The sequence below is a fragment of the Lepeophtheirus salmonis genome, chromosome 6 (assembly GCF_016086655.4).
Source record: "Lepeophtheirus salmonis chromosome 6, UVic_Lsal_1.4, whole genome shotgun sequence".
NCBI classification, from domain to species: Eukaryota; Metazoa; Arthropoda; class Copepoda; order Siphonostomatoida; family Caligidae; genus Lepeophtheirus; species Lepeophtheirus salmonis.
This window is the reverse complement of record NC_052136.2, coordinates 15,416,018-15,423,916: the sequence shown is the minus strand read 5'-3', so window position 1 is coordinate 15,423,916 and position 7,899 is coordinate 15,416,018. Positions and strand designations below refer to the sequence as shown.

Genomic DNA, 7,899 nt, shown 5'->3' with positions numbered 1-7,899 from the left:
TACAAATAGAGTTCCGAAATAAATACAAAAGTTAAAAAATTATCAACTTTAGAGCCCAATGCATTCTGTATTTCCCTTCAATATCAATTCCATTTCCAATGTACAACGGGCCACGAAAGCATTTAGTTATTTACATTCAATCGGCTTCCCAGATATAATCTGCCCAGTAGATACAAGGAAAGAAGTTGTAACGACAGATATAGAATTTACTCTAATTGATACAAGGCGTGAAGATATAAATGACATTGTCCACCTTTTTCCTAAAATTAATTCCTTCTCCTCCACAAAGGCAACGAGAAAGACAAGCCATCCTTCTAGAGGAATAATTGTTCTCATAAAAAAGTCGCTTAGTCCTTAGATGAGAGAGTAAGACCCTGAAGGGAATTATTTAGTAATCGAGTTGGACTTTCTTGGAAGAAAAACAACACTATATGCATTATATAGTACAAACTTCGAATCCAAGCTTTAGTTCTCTAACATAACGAAAAAATTTGACCCGAAATCGGAGAATGAGTGTCTAATAGTGGGCGAACTCAACATTACCCGCTAACCGTCACGTCACTCCTCTGGTTATGGGGGTTCTTGTAACAAAAGCAGCGCTAAAGATCTAAGAAAGGTTAGTAATGATAATAATTCAGTTGACCTGGGGCTTGTTTGATGAGCTTGCACCAAAAATTACTTTTACAGGGATTACAAGATCTGGTAACAAAATTATAAGTCGACTTGATAATGTTTTGTCCTCAAGTAGATTTGCGAATCTTTTGGCAGAGTTTATGGTGTTCATTTCTGACGATTCTCCAGTTTTTGCAGCATTCAATAATCCATCGAAGCCTCGAAAATCCTTATAGAAAATGAATGCGTCTCTCCTAGCAGCAAAATGAACTTGTAACGAGATATGTGAAATTATTATAAGGAATAGATTATTAGTATGATGCTGGTATAATCTCTTCATGGGATTGCCAAAGAAATATCGAAAATTTAGCAAGGAAAATAGGCTGCCTTCGAAAGAAATAAAACCAAGAGACGTCTGGAAAAAATGAGGGATGATAATAATACTACGAATGCAAAATTGGAGGAGATTATAGAATAGAAAACATGGGAACACTAATAAGAATAAGGAATAAAATGTTGGAGTTGAATGTGAAAGGGAAATCTTCCTTCAAACATCTGAAAAAATCGCTTCCCGGAAGAAGAATGACTTCCATAAAACTTTCCTCAGGCGAAATATTGGATGACTCGGAGAAAATATGCAGATTTTACTCCAAATTCTATAGTTGTTTGGTCTGCAAGTCGAAGAGACTCTATGACTTCTGTTTGAACTAGATGATTTATAAAGATCCAACAAAATGGAAACCTTTGTTGTTTAAAAATTTGGATCCTGCAAGAATTGAAAAAAAAAATGATTAAAATGATCTAAATCATGATATACTTTTAGACATAGACAAAAAATTTAAAAATCCTGGACCATCAGTGTTGCCTTTTGAATTTTTCAAAAGGTTGAAAAATTTACTTTTTCCAATCCTCGAACAAGTGGATCTTTAACTTTAGTCCTGAAGAAGAAAAAGTCAAAATATGACATTAAAAATTACAGACCCATTTCCCTCCTGAATACCTTTTATGGAATACTCACCGGAATATTGAGTCAAAGACTTCCCAAAATTATTCCATACATTATATCAACAGATCAAAAAGGATTTATGGCGTCCCGCCTGCTAGTGAACATAGCGCACTCTATACAAGATGGTTTTGACTTATGTGCATCATCCAAGTACGCTACAATTTTTGTCGACTTCGAAAAGGCATTCGATATTGTCTCACACAAGTTCATTGTCAACAGCTATACAGGTACGGACTGCAAGATGGGTTTGTTAACATAGTCTCGACTATTCATAGAAACTCATTATCGAGCATTGATATTTCCGGATCTCACTCAAAGTTTTGCATTCTGCATGGAGTTCGGCAAGGAGATTTGCTTTCGCCATCTATCTTTCTAATCGCAATGAAAGGATTAAACGAGATTATCAACTCCAAATCCAGTCTTGAAGGTCTGAAAATAAATATAAAGTCACTGAAGTGTTTATTATACGTGGATGATGTTTCCTTACTTCTAACAGGAATACAAGAAAAAATGGCATATCCCATCTCCTGCACCATCAGTCATTCAGGATTTCAAAAAAAATCCAGGACTCTCCATCAACATCTTATCCAAATGTGACGACTATCTTAAGACATGGGATGGTCTTAGCGAATTAGATTTTGTCAAGTCTTTCACACTTCTAAGAATTGAAGTTTCTAGCTGCAGTGCCGATGCTGAGAGAAGAAATGAGGTGAAAATTTTATCCACTATAAAGAGGGGTGTCCGATTTTTCAAAATACTCCACTCACCAGATATGAAAAAATGAAGGCTATAAATCAGTATACTCCAAAAAACGTTCCATCTGTTGAGATATGTCCTTTTTTCAAAGATGATATGTGAGAGCATATATAAATTTTTATGTAAGATTGTGTCCCTCAGATTTGTTCATTGTAACATCCTTACGAAATAAGCAGAGGACGAAAATTGAGTGGTTCCTCATCAAAATACAATATATATAATATACGCAGTGAAGCACAAGAACGAAGATCTCCTTTCGTGGCTCAAGGATTACGTCTCTAAGGCAATAATAGTCCTCAATTCTTTATCCATCGATACTAATTCACAATGTTTTAGAATATTTATTTATAATTATTTGTCAAAACTAGTTAAAGATCTTCTCTTCATGATATGATTTATTTATCAGATCTCTGGATTTGCCAAGGGTTTTGTATCCTTGTGTCGTTGATTAATTAAACATGTAGTTGTCGTTTCTTCTTGTGTTTATATTTTTTTTTAAATCAGAACATGATAATAATATTTCAATTGTTTTATAAATGTATTGCTTAAAATGAATAAATATATGTAACCCTTAAAAAACAAACAAAGTATCAATTATTTCTCGTTTGACAAATTGATAAAAACAAGACATGTTCTATACAGAATGGAACAAATGTCTTTTTTAAATTCATGGTCTAAAATAGTAGTAGATAAAAGAATATGAGGTTTTGTAGGCAATCGAACATAAATCATTCTTGTATACGTACATTGCTATTAAGTTAGACAGGTTCTATTGAATACTATTCCTGGAGTTGCTTAAAATATTATCTTAAAAGAGGAAAACAAATTTTTTAGTTTCATCTTGACCAATATTTTTTTTTTTTTTTTTTTTGTGAAGCTGTAATCATTATTCGTTAATTTTTGAGGAAGGCACAGCTAATTATATGGTTTGTGTCCTCATAAATGACAAATATCTATCATTGAGGATTTGTTAGGAAGTTATAAGTGTTAGGATGCAGGATTGAAATCAAGGTATGTATTGCATATGTCTTTGCAAGATACGGAGTTGAATTTGCGATTAAATTATTCCCCACATATCTGCCTGCAGCTAGTCGAATGAAACGTCATGGCAACTAAGCTATTATTCTCAAAAAATGTCATAATTACAATGTTGATTTTCTGTCTCTTCTTTAAAATACCGGCAGGTATATACATTCTGTCAAAAAAGTAACAGGAATTGTTAAATAAAAAAACAAATATCACACTTAATGAATAAAATTTATTTTGTCGACTTCAAAGTAATCTCCATTGGATGCAATACACATATGCCGACATTTTTTTCAGTCATTGAATGATTTCTATAGGTACTTTTTGGCAGAGCCTTTAACTCTTTCGCCAATTTTGTTTTATGAATTCAATAGACTCAAAACGAGTTCCATGGAGCGGCATTTAACTTTTGAGTACAAGAAAAAGTCAGACGGAGCTAAATCAGGTGAATAAGGTAGTTGAATGATGGTCACAATCGTAGCTCTGTGAGATGGTGCGTTATCGTCGTGTAAAAATCACGAGTTATTCTTTCATGATTTTGGCTGTTTTGACTGATTTTCTCACGCAAATGTCTTAGTACTGCAAAATTATACTCCTTATTGACCGCTTGTCCGTTTGGAACGAATTCATGATGTACCAGACTACATATATCAAAGAAAACAATGTAATTGTAAAAATCCTGGAGCAAAAGTGAGGTAGAATGACTTATTCATCTGTAGCAAGCAAACTGGTCTATAAATCGCACTAAAACGTGGCATCATAATGAAAGATAGTTCTGCCAAACTAGATTAAAAAAAGATTTTAAATCCCTTCAGTACGGGCAATTTAAATTAACAATTCTTGGGTTTTTTTTGACAGAATGTATTATACAAATAAATATTTATCTCATATCCTTCATCCCATCTATTAACTTCATATTTCCTGTTGGAATGGGTAAATGATAAGAACGCATAAAAGTTCTTTGGAATCTCGATAATTCATCTCAAAAATGTGTTAATAACTCAGAAACTAAAAAAGTACTGTTCTTTAAAAAAATGGATGCAGGAAGTATATGATAAGTTAAGAATTTACATTTAAAGTGGGGCAAAAAAAAAAGGCTCCAACAATAAATTAAAGGGGTATTCCATTCTTTGGAGTGTATAGAGAAAAAACGGATGGTTAAATAAAAACCTATTGATAAATAGACTTGTATATATTGTAGCGTCTAAAGATATTAATTTATTATTATTTTGAACGGACATACATAGATTAAAGTCATTGAACATTTGGAGCCTTAATATCGAGTACAGGTCATTATAGCATTGGTGGTAGGATTATAGAACAATTCTGTTATATTTGCAACCTAATGACCGCATAAATTTATGCATGTATAAGCTTGTTGTCAGGTGAGTAGAACTTCTTTGCGTATTGATTTTTTTTAAAAGAAATGAATTTCAAAAAAATAAAATTATTAACATGACACTTTCAAATATTAAAAGTTCAAAAACCCTTTGTTCAGTATCAATATTATGTATAGTGTAAGCAAGGGTGAGTTTATATATATTTTTTCTTCTATGAACTTGTATAAAAAACAAAGAAATGAAATAGTTTTACCTATTGATGATCCTTGTAGCCATAAATAAGTTTTTAAGGAGGAAAGTCATCAATTTTGTGGGTGCAACTTGATCTTTTTTTCCATGCTAGATATGAACTCCAAACCACCCTTAAAATATTGTCGTCCACTTCCTGCTTTCCTAGAGAGGTTTTCTCCATCTTTTTCCATCTTCCCCACCTTGAAAACTGGGCTCATGGAGCACTTCACAATGTCCAAAAATCCTCGCAACCTCAACTTCAGTATCTAGGAGATCGGATATGTTCTCCCTTCTGGCTTTTTGTTCCTTCCCGATTATAAGATGGCAAAATATTTATGAAATATAGTTTGTTTATGCCCAAAGAATTGCTGAGTGAGAATGTCAAAAATTGTCACAAAGTTTTCTTCAATGAATGAGAAAATTAAAATTAAATAACTGTTCATGTCTCGCTGCCCAACCTTGTATATAAGGCACAATTGCTCTTTGTATTTTGTTGCAATATACATCAAAGTGTTCAAGATAACAGGAGTAAATTAAATTCCAAATTGATACACCTAGAGTTGATTCACACTAATTTGTACCACTTTAGTATAAATAGCTTCAAACTAAAAGCATCATCTTTTTTAAAACTATTATGTGAAAAAAATAAGACAAATAACAGCAAAATATTACTCCTAAAATAAGTTGTTTATATTTACTACTCCATACTAGGTTTGTTTATAAAATAACCCTCAAAATATATTTATGATACTTTTTATTTTGTTAAGCCTATTACAAATCCCATATGGTTTGACTATAACTAAATAGAAGGAAATTTAATAAATTTTTCATGAGTAAAAACTCATTTTTTTGTGGTTGAAACAGGAAGTGGTTTTTTTGAGTGATTGATTTGGATATGTACCCCCACATGTAAGATAATTATTTATAAATATTTGCCTAGATTTTAATGTTTTAGGGGGCAACAATTGTTGCCTCAATACCTGGGACTTGGTTCGATTTTTTATGACCTTTTTTTTAAAAAAAAGACATCTCTTAATTTAATTCACCGTGATTGATAATCAATATATTATATAAGTTGTTGGTCCAAGTTATAATGATCCAATAACCTCTTAAAGAGCCCGACCATTAGAGATATGTACAATTTTGTTAACATGTGAATGTTTCAAGAAAGTGTTGGAGTACAACAAGTAGAAGTATACTTTCGATCAAAGAATGCCAACTTGCCCTACGGTTTTTTATATCCATTTGTATAAAGTCGGAAGTGTAAACATAAAAACAAATCAGGGTTTTCATTATTATTTCTATTAATGTACGACTACATATTATCATCATTGATAGCAATTTAATAATGAATCAAATTTATTATTTTTTTCCATTTTTGTTAATGTAAAAAAGAATCAAGGCAAGTGTCATGACGTTTCCTTAGGATCAACAAGAGAAATAAAAAAATAAATGCCTGGAAGAATAGCCTATTTACATATGTTTACCAGGTGCAAACTAAAAATAAACCTATTCCATATTATTGTTGAATTTATTTTAACTACAAAAAATGTAATTTGAATAGAACGATTGCCAATACGTTCGGCAATTCTGTCACTCTCAGATATTACTATGATAGTAATTCTGTAACAAATAAGAGACGCCAGAACTTCAGATAAAGCCCCAATCCTTTTCAATTATAAATTGGTTGACAGCTGCCTTCATTAACTTCCCATTGTAAATGATATTTTTAACCCAGAATGATTGGCTGATTTTGACTCTGTATGAATGAGCTTTATCCTGCGGAATTAAAGTTGTTACCTTGAGTCTTGTTAACCACTCTGAAGCTATTTTTACCCCAATTAAAATAAACTAATTAATAAATTTTTAATATATATTTATTTGCCCTATGATTGAGAAGGTATCTTTTTAATTTATTTTAAGCCGAGAAACTTGGAAATGAATTTTAAAAACAAACTTTTCTATTTTTGTATTCCTAAAAAGTGTTATTTTGAAATATTTGTATATTTACCAACAACTACTGAATTAACTGTTAATTTTCCCCTTTAAAGATATAAACATTAAAAACATTTAAAAAAAAAGATTGTATTTATCGTTTTATTTCAATGCTCTAAAAGAAGTGTTGCAATCATCCAATTTAAGACAAGTATACCCTGTTCTGTTTAATAATTGTTGCCAACGAGAATCCGATTTCATAATTTCCTTCTTCTAGAAAACCTTGTACCTATTGCAAAAACTTGGACAAACAAATTTGCACAGGCTTCTATTAAGGCTAAATTTATCGTATGATCCGTTGTGACTAATAATGAACTAGATATACTTAATTGAAAAAGAGACGATAAATACAAAATTACTTTTCCGCAATGTAAACTGTTTGAGGGGGATGTTTTCAAATTCAAAAAGCATTTAAATTATTTCTGTATCCTATTTTGAATGGGGGAAAAAAAGCCCTGTTATTACATAAAAAATTAACTCGTTTGACAATCTAGCACATTTCTCAATTGATACGATTATGACAAAAATTATGATTTATCATAAAGCAAAGACATACAAATTAATAATAAAAAAGTATCTCAATTAACTAAAATTTTTAACATTTATTTAAGATTATTAATTTTAAAAAAATACTTGAATATAAGTTTATTTAGTTATCAAGGCTTATTAATTGCTTGACTGGTAATTTTATTGAATACATTTTTGCCGATATTAGTTTTGCCTGTAATAGAATCTGCCTCATTAAATATTCGACTCCTGTTTATGTTGTTGCATCTAGGTTCAAATTTACCATAAGTTTTGTTCATATCTTCACTATAGATCTAAAGAAGATGAAAAAAAGGAAATGAGTAGACATGAATTCTGGATGATGAGTCTATTTCGAAAGGATTCATAGACTAGTGGCACCTTATTAAAATCATGATCTAGTTGATG

At 31.3% G+C, this 7,899-nt stretch overlaps 1 long non-coding RNA gene across 1 annotated transcript; it reads right to left on the bottom strand.

Moving 5' to 3' along the window:
* Positions 1-212: 212 nt before the first annotated feature.
* LOC139905669 (uncharacterized) lies at positions 213-2,491 on the bottom strand. The gene is made up of 4 exons (XR_011780637.1): positions 2,386-2,491; positions 2,106-2,310; positions 680-2,047; positions 213-607 (listed from the first exon to the last, which is right to left on the bottom strand). It is a non-coding gene; the product is annotated as an uncharacterized lncRNA (long non-coding RNA).
* Positions 2,492-7,899: the final 5,408 nt, after the last annotated feature.